Below are 17,179 nucleotides of genomic sequence, written 5' to 3' on the forward strand. Positions count from 1 at the left end.
AAGTTATTGAAGAAAATAGTTTGGAGCTGCCTAAAGTCTGGTAGGTCAGAGTTAACACAGTAAATTAAGCAAGGACTTTACTTAAAAATAGGACAGAGATGATATTAGTAATTTATGCTTGCTGGATAAAGAAGTCAGAATTGAGAATTGCATGTGAAAATTTGAGAGAAAGTTATTTACCTAATTTTTTAAAACTAGAATAATTTCTCCAGAGAAACTATCAAATGGAAAGATTTGTAAATATTTTCTATATTCACTTTACATGTCAATCTCATGGAAATGGCCAGGGGTTTTATTTATTTGTTTGTTTGTTTTGTCTTTCTTTGTTTTATTTATTTTGTTCTCAGATTGTGTTTCAGGAAGTGAGCAGACTTTTTGTGAGGTGGGCTGGTTTTCAGAGATGATTTCTATTTTTGTTTTATGGTTTGTTGTGATATTTTGAGGATATTTTCCCAACTTACAGGAAAGCAGGCATCTCTGATTAATTTACTTCATGTATTGATACTATTGAGATTTGAGAATATTACCTAGGTATGTACAAACATGTTTCATTTGAGGAACCTATTACTGACAAGAGTCATATCATGAGCAGTAACTAGGAAAGCTGCTCTTCTACTTGTGATAAAATTGCACACCCATAACAGATTGGTTAAACACATTTTCAGACAAAGACACCAGAAAATATGGTAAGCCATAGGAACCTGTTGGTCATTTTGCTGTTGATTTCTTAGGGAAAAATCTCAGACACTTTGCTTATGGTAGTAGCTTAGAGTCTTAGAAAGATTTTAAGGACCACTCTGAAGGTATTGACTTTGCTACCTAAGCCTGTCACCTGGGCCTTTAATGAGGTGCATCTATTGAAAACAGACCAGGCAGGGGTCACTGTAAAGCCTGCTTTTAAATTGTTCATGGGCTTTGTTTGACTTTAAAATCCATTTCCATCCATGGTTGATGTAGCTGGCTGTAAAAATTTCTTCGTTGCTAGAAAATGTTGCTGATTTTTGGAGAATTTAAATCCCAATGTTTACCACTGTGAATTTTTAAATTAGAACTTGTTTAACACATAGTGAAAATTCTGCAAGAAGACAGCACTTATCAAGTCAGTCTCTGAGGTCTGCTTTCCATCTCTGAAAAGTATAGTGGTGTTTCCTGCCACAAACACTGAAAACTATGTGTCAGTGCCAATGTGCCCACAGGGGAAATGCAGCTCTCCTTTACCTCACTCTACCTTGTTGTAGAGTGAAAGTGCTGTCTGATTAAAAAAAAAATTGATTCCATATGTCCATGTGTTTCCAGTTCACCTGAGAAACAAGATACAATGTGCTGTTCAGAGAGAGAAAAATGACTTTATTTTATTTTTATCCCTTCCCTTCCCTTCCCTTCCCTTCCCTTCCCTTCCCTTCCCTTCCCTTCCCTTCCCTTCCCTTCCCTTCCCTTCCCTTCCCTTCCCTTCCCTTCCCTTCCCTTCCCTTCCCTTCCCTTCCCTTCCCTTCCCTTCCCTTCCCTTCCCTTCCCTTCCCTTCCCTTCCCTTCCCTTCCCTTCCCTTCCCTTCCCTTCCCTTCCCTTCCCTTCCCTTCCCTTCCCTTCCCTTCCCTTCCCTTCCCTTCCCTTCCCTTCCCTTCCCTTCCCTTCCCTTCCCTTCCCTTCCCTTCCCTTCCCTGAACTTCCCTGAACTTCCCTTCCCTTCCCTGAACTTCCCTGAACTTCCCTGAACTTCCCTGAACTTCCCTGAACTTCCCTGAACTTCCCTTCCCTGAACTTCCCTGAACTTCCCTTCCCTGAACTTCCCTTCCCTTCCCTTCCCTTCCCTGAACTTCCCTTCCCTTCCCTTCCCTTCCCTTCCCTGAACTTCCCTTCCCTTCCCTTCCCTGAACTTCCCTTCCCTGAACTTCCCTTCCCTGAACTTCCCTTCCCTTCCCTGAACTTCCCTTCCCTGAACTTCCCTTCCCTTCCCTTCCCTTCCCTGAACTTCCCTGAACTTCCCTTCCCTTCCCTTCCCTTCCCTGAACTTCCCTTCCCTGAACTTCCCTGAACTTCCCTGAACTTCCCTGAACTTCCCTTCCCTGAACTTCCCTTCCCTGAACTTCCCTGAACTTCCCTTCCCTGAACTTCCCTGAACTTCCCTTCCCTGAACTTCCCTTCCCTGAACTTCCCTGAACTTCCCTTCCCTGAACTTCCCTGAACTTCCCTTCCCTGAACTTCCCTTCCCTGAACTTCCCTGAACTTCCCTTCCCTGAACTTCCCTGAATGTCCCTGAACTTCCGTGAACTTTCCTTCTCTGAACTTCCCTTCCCTGAACTTCCCTTCCCTGAACTTCCCTGAACTTCCTTGAACTTCCTTGAACTTCCCTTCCCTCCCTTCCTTTTTTTTTTTATTAGGACTGTGCCTGCTGTCTCTTTCATCAGTGGCAAGAGTCAGGAGAGACGGCCTTCATCTAATCTCTATATTTTTTTAAATTATAGGTGTGCATACTGCTCTGCCTTTGTCTTATAACCGCTTTTCTTTCAGGACCAACCTCAAAACTCATCCTTTTGTTACTTTGTGTCAGTTTGAAGACAGAAACTGCTATCAAATACCCTAGAGTATTGCTGGTACCTGTCACAGATTTCTTCTAATAAATTTTTATGTTTATTAATTTACTTTTTAAGTTTTTAATTCATTTTGATATGGAAACTAACATTCAGGAAATATTTTTAAAGTATCCAACAAACCCTCTATAAAAGAGTTTTTGTAGTCTGTCAGATGTCTCTGTCTGGATAGATATTACCAATGATCCACTTGAAAGAGAAAATAGCTGTAAACTTCTGTTTACTTAGGAAACATTTAAGGGTAGCAATAATTTATCCCTTGCCAGGCTCCAGGGATTATGTTAAAACTCACAGAATTTAATGAATATCTTTATGTTGTCCAGCCTGCTTGTAAATAGCCAGATGATGTGTACTTGCTTTTTAGGAAGACTTCAGGGGACCGTGTTTGTGATATTAGGAACAGAACACATGCCTATGAGGAGACAGCCTGGTCCTGAGAAGTGTATTGACTTCAGCTTTACAAAAAGACAAAAGAAAGAAGAAGATAAATGTTGTTATTTGTTATTGTTACAAAAGGGGTTGAGGTGGGGGGAACAAACATCCTCCTGGCATATAAAGTCAGTTAACCTTCTCCTCCGGGGATCACATCTGCCATTGAGATTTTTACACATGGCTAGTGCCAAGTGAAACAAGAACCATGGGCTCCTTCCCTGCAGTTGTTAACCAGAACTGGAGGGAGGAGGGCAACTCCCCTGCTACAGGGAGAATCACTGAGAGAATTCACCAATTATGACTTCCTAACCTCAAACACAAGCGCTTTGGTGTCAAAGTGCTTTTAAAGGATGGAGAACAAGTGACAGAACAAAAATAAAAAAAAAATGTTTTGATTGTCCTTTCATTATTTTCAACTATAAGTCTGAAAGTCTAGAGGATTTGAAGCAAAGGTTGCTTTCTTCTAGAGCCCTCAATGTCCGAGAAACTTTGGCTTCTTCTCTGGGAAACAGTCCCAGTATGAAAAGAGAAAGTAAATACCTTATCAGTACTGAAATAAAACTCTGATTAAGATTTTAGGAATATCTAAAAAAAAAATTACTCTCATTACTCAACCTTCCATTCCAAAGCTTATACATGCTGCTGTTAGTGCTGGGTGCTCGCTTTTATTTTTTCTTATATTGCTTTATAAACAAGAACACCACCAACTATTTCTGTTATTGATAATTTTCTGTTGCTGCAAAGCTCTTTGTGTTTGTTGCTGTGACATTACTACCCACACCTGAGCTTTCCCACACAGTTGCATCACTGCTATACAGCACAATCATGTAGAATTTGGAGGAAGAAAAACCACTTTTGAAACAGAAGCAGAAAAGATAATGTAGAGTAAGCCTGCTGATACCCTGCTAGTATTTAATTAACAGAATCGATCACTTCTTTGAGAGATAAAGTGATTTGATAGAATTCAGGGAGAAAACACCTGTTTTTCAGGGCAGGGATAGTTTCTTATTGACACTCCCACTGTTTTTTTAAATTAGTCTCTCCTGATTCCCACAGAGAAGAGAATTTTTTTTTTTTAATTATGTATTTAGTACCTCAGAATCCACCAACTGATAAGGGACTTCTACATAATATTCCTCTCACAGGACAAGGTCTTTTCTGTCAAACTAATAGTTAATGTTAGAGGGATTTATTCAGTGCAGCATGATAAATGCATGATGTTTCAAAGTCTTTTTCAACCAAAGGCAGGTAAAGGCCATGTTGCAGCAGGAATGTTTACAATTTTTTTGCGATTTCTTCCCCGAGAATACGGCCAACTGTGTTGGTGTCAGGATTAAAGTCAGAGTGTCTGGCTGCAAGTAAGTGGGGTCACACATGGTTAGGGTGTCTGGGCACCCTGATAACCAAGCTCTTCACAGCTGGGTGTTTGATGGTGGACAAGAGACTGCCACTGAAGGTGGTGGCAAGCATCAGCAGTTTATTATCCCACAGTACAACTTTTTATATTTTTTCTCTATATCACACTCGTAACACTCTCTCCTTTTTGCATTATAATTGGCTAACAAACTATGTGCACATGCCTTCTACCCTTTTGTAATTGGTCATAAATTTCTCTGTTTCTTGTTGTAAATATCAACACATCCACATTCCACGCTTCTTCTCTCTCAAAGTTGTTTACCTATCTTGTTCAAGGACATAGCTGTAACTCATCAAGGCGGAGGCTGCCTGCAGCTCCATTCCTATTCTCCTGCAGGTGCTGACAGCTTTTGTGCCCTCAAACTTTCCTTGGGGGCTGCAGCTCTTGGCACGCTGCCCCTGGGCTGAAGGTAGAGCGGGGACAGCCAAGCTCCCAAACATTCAAAGTTCTCAATTAGTGCACTCCTGAATGTTCCTTGGAATGACTTTGCTCCAAACATCAGCCCCATCTTTGTGCCTTCTGACCTGAGGAGACAACTAGCTCAGTTTGTGGTGGAATTCCCATTCCTGGTGAGGCAACCTGAGGTCTGATACTCTGCCTTTGTACTAAATGAGCATCAGAGAAGGGGGTTTGCATCATGCTTTTCTTCTAGATCTGCTTTGCAGTGTTTCAGTTAAGTCTGGGGAGGTTCAGGCTTCCACTCAGATGACCTAGAACACTTCTTCCCATCCAAGCAGCAATCTCACATTGTACAGTTTGCAGGAAGGTTTCAGGGAGCAGAAGTCTGCAGGCAGTGATCAGTGATCACCCTGCCACAGTGGCTGAGGTCTCTGACACAAAGGTGTGTAGTTTAAAAACAGCCAGAGGTCTACAGCTTTAACCCTGATGCCTTGTATATAAGAAAGAGGAAAAAAACCCAGAGATTTCCAAAGCTAATTAAATAGTTAGGTATGAGTATGACCTGTGCCTGACATGACATCAGGGCATATTAGAGCAGAAAGGCCTCTTACATGTAATTCTTGTTTAAAATGGATTTTGGCTTTACAAGAGTTGTGAAATCTTTGTAGTCATCTAATAATCTGTTCCCCAGACCATAGTTTTTTTTCTCCAAAAATGAGAACACTTTTAAAATATTCTGTCAAAGTCTTCCTGCAACATTTCTTTTAGTAGTCCAGAGCCTAGAGCCTCCTTTATTGAATTTCTAACAAATAATACATTTTTAATTGTTTGCCTCTCAGAACTGCATATTGGTTTTAACCTATGGCAAGAAAGCAAAGCTGATATTCATAACTAGCAGAATTAATAGTGTAGCAAATCACCATATTTTTCACCCTGAGAAATTCTGTTCTAGCTCTGTAAGCCTCTATGACCGCCTACTCTATGGAGGGGAATGACAAAAAATGGGAAAATCTGAGCATATTTGTAAGGGTCAAGGGACACACCTGAGGACCAGGCACACAAATCTTCAGTTGTAAAAAGAGGAATCGATTGTCCTTTGTTACATAATTTGTAATATTGATCAATCCTTTTACTTTATAGATATTCACAGGCAGGGCAGTTTCCCCTCAAACATGGTCTGACTTTTTTTCCCATTTTATTTTTCATGTTTGCCTTCATTCTGTCTTACAATGAGTTAGTTAGTTAGTTAGTTAGTTAGTTAGTTAGTTAGTTAGTTAGTTAGTTAGTTAGTTAACCTTGCTAGTTCTGTTTAAAAGGTAAGGTGAACTTGTAGTGAACTTTCAAAGCATGGAGCTGCTGATTTTCAGTGTTATATCCTGCACAAGCCCTTCCCAAACTGAGCATCAAAACACATCCCACATTACCAGGAGGCTTAAAGGTATCTCCTTCATTCCTCTGCTTTACACTAATGTTTTACACAAAAGAGGCAGGAGAGGTACAAACAGTGTCATGAGGTATATGGCAATGATTAATGGAGTTGTAGCTTCCTAGGCTGTGGGAGATGTCCAGCTAATTAAATCTCCTCTGAGACTTCCTTGACATTCTGTTCCCAAATTTGCAAATTGTATGATATACTTTGCACTCTAAGTTTTGTATGAGATAGCCATTATTGAATGACTGACTTAGGAAAAGATAATGTGTTTCGTATCCAACATGACTAGCATTATTTGTACTTTCTTTGGTTTCTGTCTTTGATCTGTGCTTAAAGCAGAGAAAATCTGTCATGCTTAGCTGGAAAGAAAATTCCTCTTCAGCTGCTGTTATGCTGAGTGCAAATCTTCATGGATCTGAGAATATCATTATTAATTTTGGAGAATTACTTAGAAAAATTTTAGTTGTCTCATGTTCTACTGCACTGTAATCAGAGTCCAAATTTGAACTCATTTCCCTGAAAGGCAGATCCAGAAGAAAATCAATTCAAAAATTTACCCAATGTCAAAGACATTTGTTCATTGATTTTTCAAGTTACGCTCTTCCTTTTTATGATAGCTTTATTTTTTTCCCTCAAATTGCCTTTAATTTCACTTGACTATTTCATTTTATTAAGAAACATTTTCAAGAAATAAAAATTACTGTCTCTGCCATGTGAAGTTTTCTAAGTAAAAACCACGGACTATGGAAAAATAATTTGGTAAGAATGTTTCTCTCTATGCCTGTGCTTGTAAGAATACTTCATGAAAAGGAGAATTGCCCTCTTTTGTTGAGTTGTACCATTTTTCCATAGGTTTTGGGAGCATTTTATTTAGAGAAATTAAGCAATACTACAGCATCAGTGCTTTGTCATCTAAAAGAGTTCCTACTCACAGATTCCATTTGATCTTCAGATATTGAGCTGCAAAGAAAAAAAATGAGAGAATTTGGGTACCCGCTTCTGAACTGGCCTACTTAAGAGAAGACAGGTGATCTTTAAAAAAAAGAGACCCAGAAAAAGACTAACTACCTATCAGTTTTGTTTTCCATAGAGAAATCAATTCTCATAAACAATCCAGCATACAAAAAGGGACTCTGAGCTGAATGCTTTGAACTGCTATATGATAAGAAGGCTTATAAAGCTAACGCATAAGTGAAATTTCACAATGCACTGTTAAGGTCAGCAATATAGAAATATGGGTGGGAGAGGAAGGCAAAGTGTTTGCAAAAATCTGCATCTACCAAAGGAATTATAATTGAGTAAACAGAAATTATGCATCTGCACCAAATTGATCTGAAATCATCCTGAATGTTTGACTTTTAGAAAATGGTAGCAAGAGAATTTGAATTTGGGGTCCCATTGAGCTCCTACGTAATTCAGTTCCATCTGAAATTTTACCCTTAGTGACTAAGAATATCATGACAATTCTCTACTTTGGATGAGTAGTCAATGATCTCCTTATAAAATAATTTTCCAAGACTTGCATTTTGCCTGGTGTTATGACTTTGTACCATTTGCTGATGGAATTGTGCATGTACTAAAATGTACAGCCCCCACTTGTCAGAAAGGAAAAAGGAATCGGGAGGATACTATGTACCAAATAATTTAATGAGTATTCATTTGTTAGTCTCCTAGTTAAAAGAATTTTTCCATGTAGAAAAAACTATATCAGTCCATCATTTTTAAGAGCAAAGAGAGAGTTGATTTACATTTAATTCAAGTGTGATTTTCCTTTTACTTTTCAAGAGGATATTTTAAATCAGATAGCTATGAAATAAAATTAATATAAGAAAAAAAAGGAATCTAGCATTTTAAGATTATTTGGGGTTTCTTTTTTTTCTTTTTTTATAGAAAGCTGTATTAAGAAAAAGATCAAACTTTTTAAGCCAAGCTAGGACAACAGAATTAATTTAATTCTGGACAACAGAACAGACAAAACAAATCCTACCTACTATAAAAACAAATAAATTGTCCAGAAGCTGTTCACTGAGAATTCTAAATATATTAAGATTGTAACATAAGAAAAGATTGTACAATATTCTCTTCTTTACTTTATACTTGATAAAAGATACAAACTTCATATCTTCCAAAGTGTCATGAAGCAGGAAGCATTATGACACTTTTTCAGGTGAACTACATCTCATTATCTCCTGTTCCATTATGGATTATTATTTGTTTCAGGTTTTAAAGCAAAAGAATGCTATTTTTATTAGATGTTTTGTATGAAGAAGAGAGGCGTCTTACACAGGAGGGCAACATTTACATTTTATTTTGGAACTTCAGTATTTCTTACTGGTAATAGTTATAGGGCACTCATATTTTTGCAGATAAATACGAGCATTAATTTGAACTTGGTTCAATCTTCCTATAATAAAATCAGCAGCAATAAAATTTCACTACATGATCGTAAATGGAAAATGGCTATAATGTATGGAGATATAGATGTTATATAATTTAGCTTAATCTAGTGTGACACTGGAGATCTAGTGAAGCCCTGGAAACTGATTCAGTTGCTTCCCTCTGAGGTTCATGCCAAGAGTATCTTGCATTCTAAAATGTACGAGGTTTCTGTTTTGCTCTGGAGTGCAAAACTCAGACTTATATGAGAAGCTATGCACCAGTGGGCAGAGCTACCAGCATTTTTAAGTTTACAGGGATTTGCCATGACTGGCAGTGAAAAACCCATTGAAATCCAAAACAGTGTACACTAGCTAGAACTTTGTAATCTTGTGTGATTATGCATTTCTGCTAACTATTGCTCATTTCAAGAAGGCACAAGTTGCATTTTGCATTTCACACAGGTGTGGAAATGGTTGGTCAAGACAAAACCATCCCCCTCCCTACCCCAAACAAAAATGGAAATGGAAATGGAAAAGAAAAAGAAAAAGAAAAAGAAAAAGAAAAAGAAAAAGAAAAAGAAAAAGAAAAAGAAAAAGAAAAAGAAAAAGAAAAAGAAAAAGAAAAAGAAAAAGAAAAAGAAAAAGAAAAAGAAAAAGAAAAAGAAAAAGAAAAAGAAAAAGAAAAAGAAAAAGAAAAAGAAAAAGAAAAAGAAAAAGAAAAAGAAAAAGAAAAAAAAGAAAGAAAAACCAGTGACATCTGTTTTCCTATTGGTCTCAGCACTAAAATCATACTTATAACAGTTTCAGTAATTGTTTCTCATCTACTACCATGGGATATTACCTGATCACTTTCTACCCTAAACACACCTTTCCCTTGAGGCCTCCAGTTTTGCTGGGTAATTGGAATTGGTAACCTGTGAGCAACCATCCAAACCCAACTGTACCAAAGGATGTAAAGACTTCTTTTTAACCTTCAGCTTCTTCTGAGATTGTAGACTCTATTTTTTTTTTCCCTTAAAAACACCCATCCCACCACACACTAAAATACCTAAATACTTCAACCTGCAGTATAAGCTGGATAATTCTAAAGGCCTCACTGCTGTTGAAGGAGTGGTAGAAAACTGCAGCAATTACTTTGCTGTCCTGGTAGACTTTGATGTGTATGAAGTCCTATGAAGGGAAATCTGGTTATTTTGTACTGATTTTATAATTGCTTTCTTTCACTGTTGACACTTAAAGACAGAATCAAAAATATACCAGAATTCTGATATTGCAGAGGTTTCATTTACATAGGCAAATGACAATGTGGTCCTTCAACCTGAAGAAACATACATTTTAGAGAGTTAATACATGAAATTTTTTGATATATTTTCAGCTGGACTTTTACTTCCTCTGAAGTATAAACCCCAGCTAAGGAGGAGGTCCCTACACCTTTTGCACAAAATGTGAGGTTGTGTGGTTTTGGGCATGCAAGGATTCTGAGGAGAAGTTAATTTTTTATCCAAGGATATTTGAGGTGATCCTCTGATTTTGGGAGACTGACCAGAAACATGTTCTTTACATGTATTTCCCTACTACAAATAAAAGATTTTCAGACAAACTGGACTTCCATGTTTGCTACTTCATAAATTTTGCCTACCTTCATGAGTTAAGTGTAGCCAGTTGAATAAGAAAGTGAGGATGGATTTCTGATCACTCCTCTTCAATGAGGATTTGTCTATGATAATATCAGAAACCATTCTCAAAGTATTTCTCTAACATGATGTAGCCTCCCGGGAAAGACAAACCATGAGTAATGAGAAAGGATATGAAAATGTAGCTTAAATTATCTTCTAAGACAAGCCATTTTTTACATTGGTGAAACTTATACCTCTCACCTCTAGAGCTACAGTGGAGAATATTTCAAAGCAAAAGCCTGGCCTCAGAATTGAAAGAAAAAAGAAGAATAGAAAAAAAATGAAGGTTTTTTTTTTTTTTACCCAAGGAAGGGAAGAAAATTTTTTGAAAAACTGAAACGATTGTTGGCTTATTTGATTTTTTTCTCACAAAAATACCCAAATTGTCCTCTTATTCTTCACTAAAAGGATTTCATACAGTTTTACTGATCTGTAGATTGTACACAAAGGTTAATTTAGCCTCTAGAGCTATGACAGGTTTTTTTTCTATTTGAGGTATCTTGGTTATACAATTAATAATTTATTTCATCAATGGAAATGAAGACTGGAAAATTTTATTAATGAATTTATAATATGAACTTTTGGATGTTTCTCTTTATGAGAGGAAAAAAAAGAATTAGAGGCCATCTCAAGAATCTAAAGGAATTTAGTTATGTAAAATATATTTGACATATTATGGTCAAGTGTGTATGAAAAACAGCTTAGAAGATATTTTGAGGAACAATTTTCATGCATCTTCTCTAGGGTATCATACTTGAAAAACCTGGTTTTGCAGAACTTTCAGCTTCTGGTGGCAAAGAGTCACAGAGGGACAACATTTTTAATAGCTGACAGTTAATTTTCCCCTGTTTAGTGATAACAGACAGACTGACTATATTTCTGAATGCAGACTTTATGACTGAATCCCAGTTTAGTCCAACATCCATTGTTTCAGATTGAAAGACTCTATGTATGATATTTAGAATTTCTTCTCTTTTCAGACACCATTGACCTGAAAGTTCTTTATAAAATACTTTCAACAGGTCAGGATGTCCGCAGGGGTTGTGGAGTGTCTGTCATTGGAAATACTCAAAAGCCAGCTGGAAGTGAATCTGGGCAAATAACTGTACACAACCCTTTTTGAGTGTTTGATAAGATGACCTTCTAACGCACTTCCAGCTATTCTGGGATTGTATGAGTCCACCTCTACAAATATTCGTAGTTTGACAAACTAGAAACAACTAGACTAGAAATTCTCAAAGGAGTTAGAGTGAATTTAAGCACCAAAACATTCCTAGATATTCCAGCTACAGCTCAGAAGCTTCAGAGAATCACATGAAAAATTGGTGGCCAAATTACCAATAGAGGGGAATCCTGTCCCAACAGACCAATTTTTCCTCATTCATGTGGAATTTTATTTCCCCTTTATGAGGGGAAAAGAAAAAATTGTCCTAATTTCTCCTTCTTGAGCCCTTAAAGTGAGGTTGTCAGATCCTCATGCAGGGCATAAGCCCCCAAATCTGTTTTTAAAATGTATTGGCCATGCAGAAAACAACAGGAGCTGCTGTTTAAAGCCTCTGGGACTGGGCTAGGAGATGGCTCTTAGCCTCTGGGTTGCAAAATCTTCACCTATAATCTGTAGTAATGTATGTCCCTTTATGCTTTGTGAAAACCTGACCAAGATATACAAGTTTTCACTTGGTGTCTGTGAACTCTAGCGATATCAATTTCTAAATCTATAGCTGAAATTTTCCCTTAGCTGTGCTTTGCCTCATTTTTCTCTGGAAAAAAAACAAAAAAAGAACTCCAAACAAGAAAAATTACCCTCAAAGTCAACAAAGCAAAATGTCTTTGTCTGTATCACAAGATTGCGAGGCATGTGGCAGATTGCATCTACTTTTACCTGAGGCATAGTGGAACAAATGATGTTTTAGTCTCTTTCAAGAGAACTGATGTCTTGTTTTAGAAGCTAATAACAAACTATTCATAAAATATGAACTTTTTTAACACAATGTAACTTTTCTATGTTTTTATTACTAAGTGACAAAAATGCCTTCAACCTGTATTTCACATCAATCGTCTTGACATATTTTCTGTCACTCTATGTTAGTATAATGCAATCTAACATAGAAAATATCTTCCTACTTCCTTTACACAGAATAAACGGTATATTTTTACAGAAAAGGAAGTGTATTTTTTGAATGTAGAAAAGAATTTTAATTTCTTATATATTTATATAAAGTAATGCTTAAAGGTTTCCTTTCATACCCAGGGCTCAGAGGGATTAGCAGTGCTATATGGATCACGTAGCAAACATACATTAAATGAATTTTTCTGGTGATGTAAAGTCAAATCAGTAGGAAGTATACCATGTTTCCTCTGGAGTCTGGAGGCTTACTTTTACCAAAGTAGAGGAAGCTCGCAAAGTTATATAGCTCTGCAAACCACTGGAAGAGGACTGTGAGGGCATATTGCCTCTCTTATAATGTATCTATGTATCCATGAAGTTGCCATAATCCTACCTCTAGAAACGGCTAACATTTACAAGACCTCCTGCAAAAACAAATTATGTAATGTTCTCACTGTATAAGCTACAAAGCACATTGTCACCACAAAATAATTGTATATTGATAAGTACCTTGTTCTTGTGCCTTTTTTTTTTCTGTAGGCCTTTGCAAATTTTTTTCCTATATGTTTTTGCATCATTTTAAGGACGTTATTTTAAGACAGGATTCTTGGCTACATCCTGGGTTCTTAGCTGCTTAGTGCCTGCCAGTTCAGTCTGAAACTTGCACTCTTTCCAGATAAATTAAAAACATTATCGCCCCAATTACGTGCTTGGGACCATGTCCTGTCAGGTTTTGGAGGCTGTAGACTCCCCAGCCTTGTAGGGCTGTCTGCTCTAGTTTGGTCACAAAATAAAAACAAAAAAATAACTCTGGTTTTCTTGCCTTTAAAAAGAATTTTCCATTTTCCCATTTATGTCCATTGCTTTCTCTTCTTTCACTGGGCATCACTGAGAACAAAGCCTGATTTCATGTTCTTTGCATTTTCTCATCAAGTATTTATACCAGGGAACTAGATACCCCTGAGCTTTCTATTCTCTGGGTGAACAGTCCCATCTCTTTCAGCCTCTCCTCGTGTGAGAGATGCTCTAGTCCCTTCAGCATCTTTGTGGAGCTTCAGTGGACCAGTATGTTCATGTCTCTGCTGTTCTGAGGAGATCAGAACTGGACCCATCACTCCAGGCGTGGATTCACCTGGACTTGGCAGAGGAGAAAGTTCACCTCCCTCAAGCTGCTGGCTGCATATCATATATGTTAACTCTCTTTGCAACAGGGACACATTGCTGGCTCATATTTGAATTTCTATCCATCAGAAACCCCATCTCCTTTACAAAGCTGCTTTCCAGCTGTGTGGCTCCCACTCCATGTGCTGGTGCTTGGGTTTGTACCTCCCCAGGTGCAGGATTTAACATTTGTTTACCTAGTGAATGATTTAACAAGGGAACACAGACCTGTCATTTTAACAACAGCTTATGAATCACATCTAAAATGAAAAGAAAATAGAATTTTTTCTTGTCTTTAGTCTGATGCACATGGTAATTAGTTTTTGATAGAGACAGTAGTTGCGAACTCCTACACGTGTTGACAAATGAACTTTTTATGTGGCTTGATTCAGCAGGTTATACTGCTGACAAGGACTGCTATTCCCCTCAGGCATGATAATAAAACCTGATTTTATTTTTAATTGTCAAAAAATCAGCTACTGTTTTGAAGTTGCCATAATCCCACCTCTAGAAAAGGCTAACATTTACAAGACCTTCTGCAAGAACAAATTATGTAATGTAATTTACCCTAAAGCAGTAAAACAAAAAGGGGATAGAGATGATGCAAATTTTTCACACTCACTCACTACTCCTCTGTCTAGCTCACGCTTCTTTCTGGACTGCAAAATTTTTATGCAAAATCTACCTATAAAGCTGAAGTTTTGGGGTTCAACGTGTACTTTAAGTAACTGTATCCTTCAAGATCCATCACATTGGCTTATTTCTGTTCCTAGAATGTAGAGCCATGACGTGACATTGCCTAACTAAAATAATTTAACAGAAACCAGTAAACCTTGTTTAGAAACCTAAAGAGACCCATACAATGTACTGGAAAGGCTGTATTACAAAGACAGGTACTGATGGAATTCAATTAATTTTCATATTAATTCCTGACAACACCATTGTCTTTACTTGGACATTAGATTCCACTGAAAGTGGATAAACAGCAATGAGTGTACGTCAACAAAATTTCTACATGGCATAGTATACTGTATTGCAGGTTGGAAAGAAAGTAGACCCAAAGGAAATAAGGGCTGTGTGAAGCTAAAAATGAAAGAAACTTCCCTCCTCAAAACAAATATTTTTTCTTTCAAAGAGAAATGATATTACAACCAAATAATCACAGAAAATTATTTCTTCTAGCCATGAATAGTTGAAGCCATTTTTATCTGTCATAATTTTTCCTTGAAGAAACCAAGCAATGCAATAGTGGTAAGTTTAGAATCTATGTATATCAGAAAGACAGCTTATTTTACTTTTTAGAAAAAGTTTTTTTTTAAAGGAATTGAAATATAATTAGTGCAGATGTCAAAATAATGCTTTAGGCAAAAATAAAGAAAGTTATTCATCACTTTTATGCAGGGACTGCAAAATATTCTACCTTTCCCTTTCTAATTCCTAGACACACAGCAATGCATGTATATATTTCAACTCTCTTCAGAAGATCAAAAGAAAAATACATAATAATTACAAGAAATGATTATTCTCAGCAGCATAAATCTTAATAAATAAAGGATTTTGACTCAAGAATGCAAGAAACAGAAATTAGACATCTACATAACATAAGAAAACCTGTTTTATTACCCTTGCTAAAATATATTGTCTCCTTGTAAAAGTCAGTGGAATGATGCTTTCAAAATGGATTGAGAAAACTATTGATTTGTTTCAAGTACACTGGCATATGGATGTCCAAGCTGAAATAATTTATATGAACTGTTATCCTAAGAAATATAATGGCTTGAAGTAGGAAGTCAAGTACAAAGGTGAACAGCAAAATCCCTTTTCTCCATCTGTGGCTATCAAATCCTTGTGGAAAACCCCTTCCCAGCCTAGAGGCACCTGTATACATCCTTTACACCTGCAAACTACTGCTGCAGTTTCAAATACCATTGCAGGTGAGTCTACATTACTCTATGTAAACAATAAACCAGATATCGGTGGACCTGACTGTTAATGTTACAACATAACAATTTTGAGTATATTTATTACCATTATTTGATCTTTCCATTTGAATCAACACTGCGAATGATGGATTTTTGGGGACAAACCACAGCTTCTACTCACCTTATAAATTAAAAAGAAAGTAGTATTTACTCCTACTTTTGTTCACAATTATAATCTAACCTGTGAGTATTCTCTTCTGCTCCGATCCAGTATCAAACACAAGAACTGAAAATCTTACATTTTACTAACACATAGACATTAAAAGTAGAAAGATCACAAAGAACTGAATATACTACCCAGACTAAGATTATTATGTACAACAAAACATTACTTAAGCAATAAATGAAGCTGCACTTTCTCTGTAAGCCCACTCATTTGTTTATTTCACCTTAACTATGTGAATGTAAGATATGTTATGCATTATTTGTTTAATTGTTCTGAGATGGTATATTTTTATTAGGCAAAAAACATTTGTTGCTAAAATAATGATGACTTTATTATGCTAATAAACAGAACTTGTGCCCTTTGCATCTGCTTAACTTGATACTTATCTAGGACATTTTTCTTCTTCATTCTTTAGTAAAATTGACTGAAAAAACATCTTTCTGAAGATGTAACTATAATAGTGCTTAAATTAATGAAACAAAGTAATGTAAACTGTAGTCCAAAAAAATACTGTGCTAAAAGCTGGTGGTAACTCATAACATTTTAAAGTTTTAAGTAAAGAAAAAAAAATAATGATCAAGGGAAAAAGGCATCCAGCTTCTGGTGATTCATCACCTGGCTGCCTAAATCTAAGAGCTTTTTGAAAGGGATGGGCCATTACAGACAAATTATTTCAGATTAACTATTCCTTTTGAACTTCAGTGCTACTTTCAGATACATTTACAGTGTCTGATGAAACACAGGCCTGGCAGTAGGCTAAATGCTGCCCTGATTTATATATATATATATATATATTTTTTTTTTTTTTTTGCGTGTGTGTGTGTTGTGTGTGTGTTGTACTGAACCCATTTCTAGCTTGAGAATTGGTTACTGTTAATGATGGCAAAGTGCTGTTGCTGGTGGGGAGGAGTTAGCACCTCTGTGTCAAGTGTTCCTGAAGTATCTCTAGAGTTCTGGAGATACCCTTGGGATACTAGCAGTAATGCTTCTCTTTTCTTCCTACTAGATAGCATGGCATGATGACTGTGAGCTACAACTTTTCTGTAGCTTGAGTTTGCTGCATCCAAATTGCTTTAAAGGCAATCTGACCAAAGGTGTTCTGACTCTGTCTTTACTGTCTTTGTCATTTCACTCTAGTAGGAAGATTTTTTTGACCTGTGTTGGTCTTAGCTAAGAATGGTGAGATACAGAGGGATAATCTTGACTTTCTTTGTTCTGAGCCAACTATGGCACAAGCAAAAGGCATCATTGATATTATCTTATATTGTGTTACTTCAACTCTCCAAATAACTATCCAAATAACTGCCTGTATCCCTCCAAAAAAATCTTATTAAAGAGTCTCCTGTTTTCAGGATCCCTTCATAGACTGACTGCATCATGACTGTCTTGTACTGTAGGAGTTTGGAAGTTTTGGGACATATAAGCTATCCAAGAAAGGAG

The sequence above is a fragment of the Prinia subflava genome, chromosome Z (assembly GCF_021018805.1).
Source record: "Prinia subflava isolate CZ2003 ecotype Zambia chromosome Z, Cam_Psub_1.2, whole genome shotgun sequence".
Classification (NCBI taxonomy): domain Eukaryota; kingdom Metazoa; phylum Chordata; class Aves; order Passeriformes; family Cisticolidae; genus Prinia; species Prinia subflava.